This window comes from Gymnoscopelus microlampas (genome assembly GCF_963454915.1).
Source record: "Gymnoscopelus microlampas genome assembly, chromosome: 23".
Classification (NCBI taxonomy): Eukaryota; Metazoa; Chordata; class Actinopteri; order Myctophiformes; family Myctophidae; genus Gymnoscopelus; species Gymnoscopelus microlampas.
The window spans coordinates 20,421,798-20,435,162 of NC_139960.1; positions in this window are offsets into that span (position 1 = coordinate 20,421,798).

Sequence of the window (13,365 nt, forward strand, 5' to 3'; positions counted from 1 at the left end):
AAGGGAACATAGACTGCTTTGAGATGCTTTATACAAGTCAGGATGTATTCTCCCTGTTCTCATTCTTTTTTTTTTCTTTCAATAAATAATTCTTATTTATTTGGACTGGAATGGCAATGAAATTTCAGAAGGTCAGAGAAGCAGACAGTGAGTAGTAAGACCCTACACTTCAAGGTGAACTACAGCATGCAGTGGTTGTCAAAGAGGGACACTTTATTTTATGCGTCATCTATTGAAATAGCCGAGCCACAGGCTCACAACACGTTAAATATGACGTGTTGTGAGCATGTAGATCTGCTGTTGTTGACAGTTTTTGAAAAAGTTTGAAAAATTCTTCTGTTATGGGGGTCCCTGGCACACAATATTTTCAGATGGGGGTACAGTTTGGGTCTGGGCCAAATACATATCAATTTAGGGGTACTTGACAAGAAAACGTTTGAGAACCACTGTGGCCTACAGTACATTAGTGTTCATTCCATTGTGGCCACAGTCATTACTTGAACAGAATGTAAAACAAAACGTATATGGATCAATGTATAACAGGGCAATGGCATAATGATGCACCGAATCATCTTTTTGTTTTGTGGAGAGTTGGGTCGTGGCAGGAGGATATTAAAAAAAAGCTCTTGTGCTCTGACAGGGCGTTCATCCAGGTCAGGGTTAAAGGCTATGTAATCATCACAGATACAGTAAGACTTTTCCAGAAAAAAAGGCATTAGTGAGTGATGAAAGAATCAACATGGATTAGTCAAAGTTTGGTACTATTTTATTCATGTAAATTCTATGAAGTTATTTATTTTGTCTATGTTTGGCTACAACAAACTGACAGCTGTAGTTGCTGAAATGTTGAAATCTGATGGAAAAAAGGACAAAATGCTATGTTGTAGCAACAAAAAAAAGTAGCAATACTTTTCCATAGTAGAAGTATTGAGTTAAACTACAGGCTAACTTTATGGCTTCCAGGTGGGGCTGTGAAACTGGCGGTGGCAGAGGACAGTGGAAGATGCTGAGCCCATCCAGGCTGCTAATCTGGCAGTTGGCAGTCAAACTATGTTATAATGCTGTTACAGGTAGGTCAAAACTGCAACTATATAACTCAATGTACTGTAGGCATCGTTCTGGCTCCCCAGTAGACTAAAGTATATGCACTTGTATAGCAAATTATAGCCATTCATTTGGCTGTCTCCCTCTTTACTGCCACTCATGAATGTATGCTAATGAGGCAGAAATACAGTATATACTTTACTGTATTGTCAAACAAATATAGACCCAGGTGGGGGGAGACAGTTTTGGTATATCCTGATGGTATGCATGGTACTATTGAATGATTGAGAACTGCACATACAGGTATGTGTAATGTCTGTTAATATTCTTGACCAGCCAGCAGGTGCCTGGGTGGGTCAGATATCTTTGCAACAGTCAGAGAGAACAGCCCATTTGGTCAGTTCATTGCAAACCTCAGTGTCAATGGAGACCCAGGGGCTAATGCCATTCGCCTGTGCCTCACCGGAGAGAACGCCAACTGGTTCTACTTAGAGGGCCAAACTATACGGCTAAACACATCTTCAAGACCTTTGGATCGAGAGGTACTGTCCCCTCCAGCGACTCAAAAGCGGTTACCGAAAAATGCTCACTGCCGTTTTTGTTGGTGAAGCTTAACGTTAATTCTCCCAATTGTGTTTTTCCCTGAAAGGTTCAGGGGTCTGTCCTTATGGCAGAGTTGACTTGCTATGAAGATGACATATTACAGGTATGCCACGTAAGCAAACGAGCATGTGTCCAAGCAGTACATTAACCCATTAAGACCGGGAACGCATCTGTGTGTCATTTTTAGATTTCTTTGGGCTTTTTTGGAAAAATCGTGAAAATGTGTGCAAATCTTTGAATATATATTTTTAAAGCGAACATTTGTAACTCAAATCTTTGCTTCTGGGGATTCTACAAAGGTCTTCTAAATCCTAACAGTTTTTTGAAAAAAAAAAAAAAAATCAGTGGTTATAGCTATAGCTATAATCAGTGGTTCTTTTTTTTCCATGTCAAGGACCCCCAAAATTATATGTATTTGGCCGTGGACCCAAATCCAGGAACCCCCCCCCCCCCCCCCCCCCCCAGAAGCAAAGATTTGAGTTGAAAATGTTCGCTTTAAAAAATATATATACACTCAATGATTTGTACACATTTTCACGCTTTGTCAATTTTTTTTGTCAAAAAAATAAATAGCAGATCTACAAGCTCATAGCGCGGCACCAAGTGCCACGCTATGAGCTTGTATATCTGCTATTTTTGAATAGCCAAAGAAATCTAAAAATGACACAGATGCGTTCCCGGCCTTAATGGGTTAATAATAACAGTGCTACTGAGAATAAAGGAGTTACTGTTGACTTTTACACCAAATGAAGGTTGTTTCTGTCCCCCAGAGTCGATACAGGGTCATGGTCGAGATCCTAAATGAAAATGACAACAAACCAAGATTCCTGGAGGAGACAATACAACCATTTCACATCAGTGAGGTATAACACGTGGGCATACTGAAGGACACACTTTTTCAGATGCTCGCCTATATCTGACTGGTGTAGCACAATGCTACAGTATATTGACTCTGTCAGCCGGTAACCTTGTATGTACTAAATTAAAAAGAACCTGTGTTCCAATGGATCCAAAGTAGTTATTGTTTAGTCACAAGCTCTTGTTAAAACTTTGTTAAATATTCATAAAACCCACCAACTTATCCACTTTCAACCTTGCATCCCTATTGCATGTCATTATACAGTAGGCAAAATAGGCAGTAGGCAAATTCTTTCAAAATGGTTCAGAAATAGTGAAAATGGCAGATCTACAAACTCATAGCTCAAGTATAAAATAGGGCATTCATTTATTAAAAGATATTAAAAGATAAAAAGATGAAATATGGTGATACAAGGTTTCTGCCCGACGGCGACAATATACTGTAAGGGCTGCCATGACTATATCCAGAAATAGCAGCACAAATTAATGTTTTATCTCTCTGCAGCTCACAGCAGTGAACTCTGTCGTCTTCAGAGTCAAGGCAATTGATGCGGACGGAGACACTATTACCTACATCATCGACAAGTCGTTGGTATGACGTAACATTTACTGAAAATCAACCACTTGATTCAACAGCTATTAGCACGATTTTATTTTATCTACCACAGGGGTCTTCAACGTTTTTCAGCCCAAGGACCCCCTGGCTGAGAGACAGATGAAGCAGGGACCCCCCCCCCCCCCCCCCACTACATATTGTATACAATTGTGTCGCAGATTAAACTTTTTCATAGATTTCATAAATAGTTGGATTCATGCTAATGCGTATTTTCAGATAATTAACCCTTTAAACCCTCAATATTTAGTGAACTTGACTTGACCATTGGCTCTTTTTTTCCTCTACACCAACTCTCAGAAAATAGCTGATCTACAAGCTCACAGCGCCTCGCAGCGCGAGGCGTTGTGAGCTTGTACATCAGTTATTTTCGTATAGCGTTCCCCATCACACAAATATTTGGCGGAGCCCCTGTACTAACTCTGAGGACCCCCTAGGGGTCCCGGACCCCCTGTTGAAGACCCCTGCTCTACACTGCCAAAAGTCGGACTAATAAGCTTGATGGCTTGATACAAAGCCCCCGCTAGCCTACAATATATTGTGACCAATACTTGGGCAGCCATCTGTATATAAAGTCTTGTGTGCCTTTCTTTATCCTATAAATCATGCTAGTGGTGTACCAACTCTTCCTCTCAATCCTGATGGGCATTACTGACTAAACATGTCATCTCCAATTTAGCCTGATGCCAGCTACTTCAGGATAGATTTGCCCAACAGCGGGAATGTTGTCCTGGACAAGCCTCTGGACTATGAGACCAAAACACAGCTGCAGTTGGTCATCTACGCCATGGTAATATTGTTAATATCTTTTTAATGAATCAATAGGAAAGCTTTGAATCTAGAGCACAACCATTAAGGCCACAGGGTGTTACTGTGCAACTGATAGTAACATCTAATATCATGAAATCCATCAGTGTATTCACAAGATGGGTTCTGAATACACTGATAAGTAAGCCTAAGTAAGTAATAAGTAAGCCTTGCCGAGCCATGTGGCCCATAGGGCAGGAACCCGTTTCTCCTGTTTCTGTTCCGTTGAGGCGGCTTGATGTACACGCACATCCCCCAGCCATGATGTACAAGTACACCCCCTGTATGTCACAGGGACTTACCCCCAATCAACCCTTGATGTTGAGTGCCATTGGGTCCCATAGTGTTTGGTATAAAGCCCGGGAATCAAACCCTTACCTCCCAATCTCTGGGGCGGACCCTCTAATCACAAGGCCACTGAGCTGGTATAGATGGCTAAATAGGCTCAAAACAACAGTATGTATGTATTTTTGCTAGTGACACTGCTGGAGGGAGCTACTGACAGTTATCAAAGCACATTATTTGCTGATCTCCACTGTTTGATATCATATCAACGGCTGTTGCAGGAAACCAACACCAGGGAGAAGTACAATGTGACCGCCACAGTCACTGTGAACATCCTGGATGGTGACGACCAGTACCCACAGTTTGTCCCCTGCACGCCGGCCTCTACAAATGTGAACCTCCCTGTCTGCACCAACCCCGTCTACACAGCCAACATCACAGAGAATCAACAGGTGATATTGTCTTTTCGGACCCATGGTGAACCATGGTGTAATAAATGTTTGGTGTAAATTTAGATGCAGCAAACTCTTCCATTACAGCATACATGGGCAACTGGCGGCCCGGGGGCCACATGCGGCCCCCACCTTCACTTAATGCGGCCCGCAGGTTAATATCGGAATACTGATGATATATTATTGATTTCAGCTGCAAAAAAAATGATTCCAATTAGAAAATAGCAAAAATAGCAGATCTATAAGCTCAAAACGCGTCACGTTTTGAGCTTGTAGATCGGCTATTTTTGCTACTTTTGTATGACATAGAGCGGCGAAGTACGGCATTCATTTCTGAAAAAAGTTAAAATACGGAGATATGAGGTGTCTGCCTGACAGTATATGCAATGTGGCCCCCTGGAGTGAATGTGGAAATATAGTGGCCCTCTCCATCATCAAAGTTGCCCACCTCTGCATTACAGGATGTGGTTCTAGAATTTTCTCCAGGACCGATACATGCAGAGGACGGCGACAGAAGCCTGGACACTCCTCTGACCTACACAATTCTTTCAGGTGAAGGCCCAACTCTTAATTCTTCTGTGCACAGTGGACATCATACAAAATGTACAGACTTATGCCACACTATGCACACATGTTAGAATAGTCCTTGAATGCAAATAAGCTATTTGAGGGTCTCTCTGTGTGCTGGACCCATCAGGTGCTGACAGTGGCAGATTCATGATCAACAATGACACTGGAGAAATCACGTTAACTAAACGGGTGGAAAACAGACAACTGACATCAACATTCAGACTGCGTATCATGGTAGTAATGTCTTACAAATCCGTCTTTTCTGTTTCAAATGTATAAGTGAAAAAACTGGTAATTCTGTGTGTACCACAATGTCCTCCACCTACAGGCTTCTCAGCTGAATGACCCAAAGAAGTACAGCGTGACGACGGCATTGGTAAATGTCGTAGCGGAGAACAGCTTTCCACCGGCCTTCAATCAAACAACTTACAAGGGCTTTGTGATCCAGAACTTCATCCCTGCCACTATCGTGTCCACTTATAGAAACCAAGTGCTCCTCGTCCAAACTGTAGACAAGGACTTCAGAGATGTAAGGGGGAGAGTGAGATGGAGCGCCCGCGTTCTCTCTGTGCTGAATAAAAAATAGATGAAACATAGTGTACACAATCAGTGTAACCATTCAATACTGTATATGGGGTGTCATCCTATGTACATGCCCCACGTTTCGGAAGATTGAAAAAGTGACTGGGGAAATGTTATATTGTTTCTAGGGGGTTAATCCCAAGATGCACTACTCCATCCAGCCCCTGCAGGCCAGCGAGGGATTATATCATATTACCCAGGAGGGTGTTCTGATCGTTAGGACTGACCGGTTGCAAGCTTCTGACAGGCGCCACATTCTTCAGGTATTGATGATACTGCAAACATTTTGCTACTGATCAATCGATCTTAAGGTTAGTGTAATCGATTTGCAATGTTAGAATCATAACAATAATGATTGTAATGAAATATGGCACTTCTTGGAAATTAATGTGGTTATACGTTTGTGAATCGTTTTTATTGTCTATATTCCACTACTAATCACCAATACCGAGTAAATCAGTTCCTCCTGTCAGATTTTTTAAATACTAATTACAATTTTATCAGGACTAGCGGTACGCATCAACAATTAACTGCAATGCTCATCAAAAATGTGACGCTAGTGTCCCTTTAATTCCAATACCGTTATGTGATCATGATTCTACAGGTGGTCGCTAAGGACGAGGACTCAGGGGAAGTGGCGACAGCTTTAGTGGAGATTGAGGTTCTACAGGAAAGCCAAACGGGTGAGCGCAGTACTTTACAGACACAGCATGGTGTCATGTGTTGAACAGTTCAAGTTCAAACCTGCTGCCAAGCCAATCATTTATAATTTGCTAATTTGTCCAACTGAAGGGGCATTACTCCTCCCTTCTCTGCAAGATAAAACTCTATTATCTCCCAGTCCATCCTCTGCCTCAGTGCTGGTCACACCAGCCAATGACATATGTCAATGGTATCACTGAGCCATTTGAACCCGAATGGCCAACACTCCTCTCATCTCATAAGCGCTGATAGGTAACAGTTGGTGATTAGATAAATAACAGTGCAGCTGGAAAGCCACGACGGGTGTCTGAGGTTAAACTAATGGGGGCAATGCTGTTGGAGAAATGTGTAGCATACTTCTGTCTTTGACCCCCTACCCCTCTGGCCCCAACAATCTCCTTGCAGTACCCTGGAGTCCATTCTCGGAGGAGCAGCAGCTGTTTGGTGATATGGATAAGAGGCTGGTCGGGGGGGTCGCAGGTGTGATCTTGTTGCTGCTTGTGTCTGCGTTGCTTCTGCTGCTTCGAGCAGTCAGGAGAAGGAGAGATAGGCAAGACCCAGCAGACAGAGGGGCCGTCGCCCTGGGAAAGCACCCGAACGTGGTAAGGGTTGTCTCGAGCAATGTACCACTTTGGCACATGCAAACCTGACCCTTACTCAGAGCAAGAAGAGACAATATTTCAAACTAATGATTAATTATGTGATTGTTGGGAAGAAGGAAGAATAATGTAGGTATTGTTACGTGGTATTCTAACAAAACACAAAGATGTTGCCAAATGTACACTTTGTAGTAGTAGTAGTATACAGTAAGTGTTAATATACAGTATTATTAGATTTGATATGATTTGATTTGAATACAAACTCTGCACCTAGGAAAGTCAAGTAAATGAGATCTTCGTTAATTTGCCCTTGAAAGTGCGAGACACATGGTTGAACTCATCTCAGTAAAAAGCACTTAGCGGCATCAGGCATACGCACCTAGAATTTACAATTTAGGCAGTTAGCAGGTCGATGCTCTTATCCAGAGCTACCTATAAGTGCGAGAAGCAGGGTAAACATGAACTCTATAGTCAATTAACAAGTTAATACAAAATAGTCATAAATATATAGTGCAGAGAGAACAGTGTAGTGCCTCAAAGAAACTATGATGTCAGGTAAACAATGAAACTAGCATCTGTCTAAATAACATGCCATCTAACATCTGTCAAAATCACATTTTTAACATTTGTGGTCGAGAAAAACAAATCTTCCCTCCCTGCCTCATCTTGACTCTCTCCGTCCTTGCACGTTTCTTTGATTGTCGCTGCTCATGTAGACCTTAAAGAGGTATAAGATGGTGAGTTTCTACTCCATGTGGTAATGTAATTGTAATGGTTACAACAGTGTGTGCTTTGTGCGTACATGTGCAGCATTTCCATTGTCCCTGTGGTGCTTGATGTTATTGTGGATCAGTGGTAGTTTTGTATTGTCAGTTAATGGTGACGGTCATATCTAGTTGTGGAGGTGTGAACATTTATACTTTTAATGGTGAAGGTCATATCTAGTTGTGGATATGTTTATACTTTTAAACATTTATACTTTTAAACGATGTGTGCACAGTGCACACACATACACAGGTAGCTACCTGGTAGATCAAAGCAAAGCCACCCAAAAAAAACATAGTAATTCCACATGGACCCTAAATGCTCCCTCTTTCCATAATCGACAGGTGGATTCAAGTCGACCGGTCTACTTCATGGAGGAGCTGTCCACCAGAAATGAAGCGCTCACCGGTGAATACCAGCCCTCGCGTTATGAAAGTCTGCATGGCAGACAGGGTGTCTACACAAGGAAGCAGTCAATGCCTCTTCCTCCACCAAGCTTTGTGAACAGTGACCAGCAGAGCGACTCAAAGCCCTCGACGCATAGCGTGACCAGTGTCAACGACAGAATGCTGGAGAAAGTAAAAGAGAAAACGGCCATGGAGACTGAACACGTCCCCACTGTCAAGGAACTAACATGTTCAGAAAAGAGACAGACGGGAGGTACATTAACAGGTATTGGTGCAGGAGACCATGGTGATAGCAGTGGGAGAACAAGTATAGAGGAGCTGAATGAAAGCACACCAAAGCAACAACCAGAAGTCAACGTTAAAACGCAGGATGAGGAGAACCCTTACAGGAACATGCACGCTGTAATCTGTGATGAGGACAGCACGAGCAGCGAGGATGAACATGTACTGTAAGTACTCATGGTAACAAGCCAACTGCTGAACAGAAGACATCAGAGAGAGAAGATGCGGTGAATCCATACTGTACATCCTAAACAAACACTCATTGATCTTAACAAACAAATACCTCACAAAGTATTCACTTTGAACAAGACTCCAGTTTCACACCTTGACATACTTAAGCCAACAACATTTTTCTTTTGTTTCTCTTCTACATACATGATTCTTTCTCTCAGCAAATGCAATGGGTCAAAACTTAGTCATCATATTTAGTGCAATTCAACATGATATCTACGTCTTGGAATGGAAGCTTCTATGGCAGCCTAAGTGTTTGGCCTTACCCTACTAATTCATCCAGTGCTATGACGCATAACAGACATACTGAACACAACATGACAAACTGCCAACTCTCCTGTTTTCAAATGCGTTTTGGGGGATTCCACCCTTTTTGTGTGGCAACCCACACCTCTCTTTCTGAGAGAATGGGAATGTTACTCTTTTAATGTCGCTTTATGTATATCATGTCTGGATAAACTCCAGTCCCACATACGGTGTACGAATACACTCCATGTATCTAAGTGACACATTGTAATTGAATGCAATTTTAAAGAGATCACTTTTAAGTAATTACCGTAGTGGTTATTATTAAATATGGCTCTTTTATTGCTACTTTTAACTTTTCAATGGATTATATGTATGTAAAGTCTGATAAAAGCGTCAAACTCCAAAAATCCACCAGACTACTGGAAATTACATCTACTCTGGCAGGTATGCAAATATGGATCATGTGACATCTGCATTGTTGCAGATACATGACATGTCATTGTCTATTCACAGCTCTGGCCATATAATCATAGATAAACAGACAATTATTTTGTTAATGTCTTTACTACGTTAAAGATTTTCTGAATGAATGGAATCCAATGGCTTCCTCAAAATTCGAAGTATGCTTTGGAAAGTGGTTAGCAGAAATGTATAATATGAGTTGAGTCAATGGGCTAAACGTGCCAGACTGCCAGTATGGTCCTGTAAGGAATCCTTGCTTTACAGTTTGCAATCTTAAAGATATCCATTATCGTTACTGTACATATGTAAATAAATAAATGTTGTCAATGAAGAAACATGGTTGTCAATATTGTCTCATCAATTACTCAAAAAGGGTCATTTGTGGGTGATAACATCTTGCTTGTGGCATGGAAGACATAGGTTCCCATTTGTGCTGTTGGTAATTGGGCAACTACAGTTTCTTCTTGTTCCTTGTGTTAAATAAAAGCCTAAATGTATGTGTACACTGTCTTCACTTGACTTAAATAATGCCATTACGGTGTACAAATGTATTTGTACACTGCTTTTTTTAATTATTAACACTCAATAATTTACAGTGAATGTGTCTCTTAACATATATTGTTTTGCTTGATTTGTGTTTTTGCATTTTGTTTGTTTGATCGTTACAGCAAGTGCTTTGCTGCTCTCCCCCTGTCCCCTGAAACAAAAGTACCATGACCCTTAGCCCTGGTCCAGAGCATTAGTGAGTTCTCTCTAACGCCCTGACAGGCGCTCGGATCTGCTTATAGACAAAGAATTCCACTGCCCTGCGAGGGCTCCAACTGTAGAAAAAATAAACAAAACTACTTCGCTCCTCACCGAAACAAAAGGCTGTTTTGTATTGTTGAAAGTCTATTCCCCAGGGTGGGATGCCTCTCAGCACCACCTTCTCTAATAGAAAATAAAATATATCCGCCAGATGGAATTTATTTTATTTACTCCACTCACTGCGCCCTCTGCAGATATGGTCAATGGTCATTTATATTGATCAGATCTGTGGAGGGTGCATTGGAGTAGATAAAATAATTTCCGACTCGCGGACATATTTTATTTTCTGCTGAGAGGCTTCCCCCCCCTGGAGAATAGACCTTCAACAACACAAAACAGCTTTTGTTTTGGTGATGGAAAAGTAGTTTTGTTTATTTTTACTGCAGTGGAATTCTTTGACTATAAGCAGAGCCGAACGTCTGGCAGGGCGTTAGAGAGAACTCACTAACGCTCTGGACCAGGGCTACATGACCCTCAGCACAATGGGAAACTTCATGATGCATCATATCTAATTTGCGTATGAACTAGGACAATATCGTGGGCAAAGGAGATTTATAGCCTACTCTGTATGTGATGAAAATTGCAGATCAACTTATAAATCATAAACTTTCAGCACAAACCATCGTATTGCGATGCGGTAATAAGTCAGGCAACACTAACAACTTTGTATTGTTGCAATAGTGTCTAGCCATAAAGATTTAAAATGACACACAATCTTACTTACACATCAGAAGGACGATATAAGGTCACCAGCAGTGGTTGTAGTAAATCATCACATTTTCATGGAGGTGTCCTTCTTGGCCTGACAGGCCTCTGTTGCACAGACACATCTTCCTCCATATACACCACTGTTTCTCAAACACTGGGTCGGGACACAGATTTTTATGGGTTGTGGGTAAATATCCCTTTTTTGTTTTCTACAAGAATTTCATGAATTCAAAAACTTTTTTTTTTAAATAAATAGTGGAATTTGCAGATGTACAAGTCACAACGGGAGCCAGGTGCATGTGAATTTACTGTGTGTATGAATATATACAGTATATGATCAGTAAGTTCATAGGGGCTGGGCAGCAAAACAATGTATGGAACGTATAATCTAAATAAATAAATACTTCAGTGAATATTGTACACAGGTTTCAATAAAAGAAGATAATAGCTGAGTGACTATGATTATGATAATGATGCTATTAGTGATTATGAAGATGAGATACCTTTGAGTGCCAAGACTCCTGCCATGGCTGGTGTGTATGGCCTGGATTGGAGAGAAACAGACACTCCCCTGTTTGTATGGGAGACAGAGCAATCAAACACGTAGTGAGGAGAGAGGACCAGGTATGCCATCTTATATATATATATAATATGGGTGTATGTAAATTGTCTTGGCTCATATTCCTCTCTCAGAGGCCCCACTGTCAGCTCTGTCTCGCCAAAAGGTACTCTTAGCTTTAAAAAAAAAAAAAAAAGCATACACTGCAACAGAAATTCACATTTGTGCCTCTTAACAAAAGGAAGATATGGCGAGAGGAATTAATTGAAATCCTGGACAGAAAGCATGTTGACACCAATGACCATCTTGTCTTACCAAATGATGAATGATATCTACCATAGTTGTACTCTACTCTAGTTTCTGTAATGTATCTGTACTGTACTACTCTAGTTTGTGTAATGTATCTGTACTGTACTACTCTAGTTACTGTAATGTATCTGTACTGTACTTTACTTTCTGTAATGTTATCTGTAATGTAGGCTACTATACTTTTAAAATGTAGCTGTATTGTAACTCTATTTCTGTGATATCTGTAGGCCTGTAGCTCATAGCGCGGCACAAAGTGACACGCTATGAGCTTGTAGATCTGCTATTTTTGAATAGCCAAAGTATAAAATATGGTTAAAGTGGTTGTGACGACGCTGTATTAACTCATTTTGCTGGGGACCCCTTGGTACCCCCCCCCCCCCCCCAAGGACCCCTGGTGGTCCCCAGAACCCACTTATAGAACCAATGATTTAGAAGACACCTACCACTGGTAGGTGTGGACGGATGCCCTAGCTGCAGCTGCCTGTCCACAATCCATTCAAAAGGATATTGCGCCCTCCAGAGGACAAATTGTCAGATATAACTTGGTGGACCTGCTCTGCTCTGCTCTACTTGTGTTGTGTGAGCTCTCTCCTGTGGTGGAAAAAGTACTAAAATGTTTTACTCAGGATCTAGAAATTGCCATACTTATAGGAAGTGTCAGACACTGTTGCAGAAAATCAATCGATGAAAACAAAGAAATCCTCTAAACACTCACCGCTAACTTATACGCCATCCTCACTGATCACCAGGCAGGTAGCCTCGGAAACCCATGCCTTTTTTTTTACCAGGCAGGTATCCCAGCTGGTCAGGGATTCTCTCCAGCCCCTGTGTCAGTGCAGCTGTCGTCTGGAAAACACATAGAAAACACATTGTAACACTTTAACACATTGTAACACTTTTGCGTGACTCATAGCAAATGTGGTGGGAAAAGTACTACCCCCCCCTTTTTTTTTTTCTTCTAAGTATCAAAACTGCAATGTAGAAATACTCTGTTGTTGTTACATGCAAAAGTCCTGAATTCAAAATTTACTTCAGTAAAAGTACAAAGGTGTTCAAAATGTATATATGTAAAGTATCAAAATGAACTTTAAAGTACCAACATTAGAAAGTACTGGTAGATCTGCTATTTTCAAAAGATTATACAATTTATACATTTGAAAACTTGTGAAATGGGCCATTCTGCATAATGAATACTTTCTACTTTTGGTACTTTAAGTACATTTTGATGCCAATACTTTTGTACTTTTACTAAAGTAAAAAGAATGGAGTACTTTTTCCACCACTGGCTGTCAACACACAGTTGCACTCAGATTGCACTGCTAGGTATTAGTGACTTCTGCTCATGGACTGAACATTCCACTGCCGTGCGAGGTCCAGCTTTAGTTAAAATAAACAAACCTATTTCGCTACTCACCGAAACAAAGGCATTTTGTGTTGTTGAAAGTCTATTCTCCAGGGTGGGAAGCCTCTC